A 2,342-nucleotide genomic window follows, 5' to 3' on the forward strand; every position below is an offset into this window, starting at 1 on the left:
CATCCATCCACCCACCCACACCCACCCACCCGTGCTTCCTTCCATCCATCCGTCCATCCATCTAGCCACCAGCCAGCCAGCCAGCTGCACCCATCCGTCATGTTAGCACAAGCAAGAGGCAGCATTCCTCTAACAAACATTTACCAAATGGGGCTTTCTGGGCACCTTACTAGGACTTAGGTCCTAGTCTAAGATGGTCTACCGGGAGCCACCCGACCCCGCTCCCTCCAGCCACTGCCTGCCTGAGTCGTGCCTGCAGCGTCCATAACAAGCTGTTGCCCAGACGCCTGTCACTAGCGGGAATGCCCCTAGCGAGGCCCGATCCTTCCGTCGGGCCTTTTCTCTAGTGCTAGAGACGTGGAATTTCATTTAGGGGCCGAGACTGAAATGCGTGTGTCATCACAACGCCCACAGACAAGGCCCAGCACCGTCGTTCCGGTGTTGCGGTGCGGAAAGGGCCCCCGGCCCAGCCTTCCGCGCTTTTCCCCTGGACCACCAGGTGCTGGCTTTCTGGCGACTTCCACCACAAGGCAACAGCGCTGGCGAGGTCCTGAGACACAACCATGACAGTGGCAGGGTGCAGGGCCGGGGTGAGAGCCCTGGATCCAGCCAGGCCTGCAGCTTGACTCCCCTTGCACGCCAGTTACCCAAGTAGCGAGAGTTGCTCCCACCTCCTTTACTGCCCTGCACTGGTCTGAGTTGGGCTCTGTCACCTGCAAGGAGGAGACGCTCGTGCTCCGGGCTGGCCACTGTGCCCCTTCCGCTGGGCTGGCGCCTCGCCGCAGGGCCGTGAGGGGAGAGGCTCTCACAGCGTGGAAGGAGCAGACCCTGACGCTGGCGGCCCGGGAGCCAGGCCCAGTCCCGGCGGCTCTCGCGGGCTCGGGCAGGAGAGTGGCCTCTCGCCCGTGTCCTGCACAGCGGTGGCTCAAGGACGACGGCTCGTGGCCGGCGGGGCCGTGGCGGGCGCTTGGCGGCACCGGCGTCTGGGCCCCGCCCCCAGCCCTGCGCACGGAGCAAAGGCGCGAGCTGGCAGTTATTTATGTCTTTGATTAATTAAACAATTGGGAAACAAATTAATTATTACTTAACGAAGGCAGTTTGGGCGACACAATCTTTGAAAACACGAGGGCTGGCGGGGAAAGAACAAAAGCGATGTTCAGCAGCCGGAAGAGAGAACGCACCGAAGCAGAAAATCGTCAAGGTCCTTCTCATCTGGAAAATTCGCCTTTCTAGACGTGCGGAGTGTGGCTCCCTGCAGATAAGTGTTGACTTATGGTTCCAGTGGCTGATTGTATGTCACGGTGCCACCGATGGCAGCCGGGCGCCTCTGGACCCCCCACGGCGCTTTCCCAGGCGAGGGGGCACAGGGGAAACCCGCCCTGAGCAGCCGAGCAGACGGTCACTGCCGTCGCTGCGGCCGAGCCACCTGTGTCACTGTCTACCACGTCCCCGGTGTCCAGCTCCCTCCCCCGGCTGCCGCTGGACAGCAGGCTAATTGGGCATCAGTGACCTCGACCTTCACGCACGCCCTTGGCTCTGTGGGCGGAGGAGGCGGGCGGGCTTGTGCTTGACTTTCAAAATCGCCCAAGCTTTTCGCCTCATTAAGTTGCTGTTTGCTTCAAGGGAGAGTTCCCGGAGTCCAAGCGCCTGTGATGGTGGAGCCCCCCACGGCCCCCACCGCAAACCTCCAACCTCCTTGCTGCCTGCTTCACCCTGAAGGCCGCAGGCTGCGTGCGGGGGCCCCCCGGAGGCTGCCTCAGCCCGGCCCACCGGCCCAGCCCGCGAGAGCTGCCCGTCGGGCCGCTCACCTCCAAGCCAGCCCCCGCCGGTGCCGGAGAGGTCCCTCAGGCCCTGCAGGACCCTGCCTGGCCGAGCAGCACCTTCTCAGGGCAGGGAGGAGGACTCCAGCCGGGTCACGCCGCTTCTCCTGGCTGGCCTTCCCACAGCCGCCCGGGGCGGGGGGTGGGGTCTCCGCTTTGCCCGAGCTGCCGTGGCCTCGCCCCCCCCAAACCCAGTGCCCTGGGCGGGCCTCCCGCAGCCCGAGAGGGCCGTGCACCCGGGAGGGGTCGAGGGCCCAGCTCCGTGTTGCTGTGGAGCAGGGTCCTCCGTCCACTGAGTGCCGGCTGTGCCTGGAGCTCGGCGAGGCGGCGGCCTCGCCCCAGGAGGGCAGAGCGGGTGGTGGCTACAGAGCCGCAGGCACCCGGGGCCGAGGCACGGGGAGGTGCTGCCCGCCAGGGGGGCCCCCGCCCCGCGTAAGGCCTGCACACAGGCAGTGCGGGCCAGGAGAGGCAGCCGGAACCGCGAGTCCTTGAGTCTCGCGGTGGCCTGGTCAGCTGGGTGCT

This window comes from Condylura cristata, unplaced genomic scaffold (genome assembly GCF_000260355.1).
Source record: "Condylura cristata isolate star-nosed mole 26May11 unplaced genomic scaffold, ConCri1.0 scaffold00022, whole genome shotgun sequence".
Taxonomy (NCBI): domain Eukaryota; kingdom Metazoa; phylum Chordata; class Mammalia; order Eulipotyphla; family Talpidae; genus Condylura; species Condylura cristata.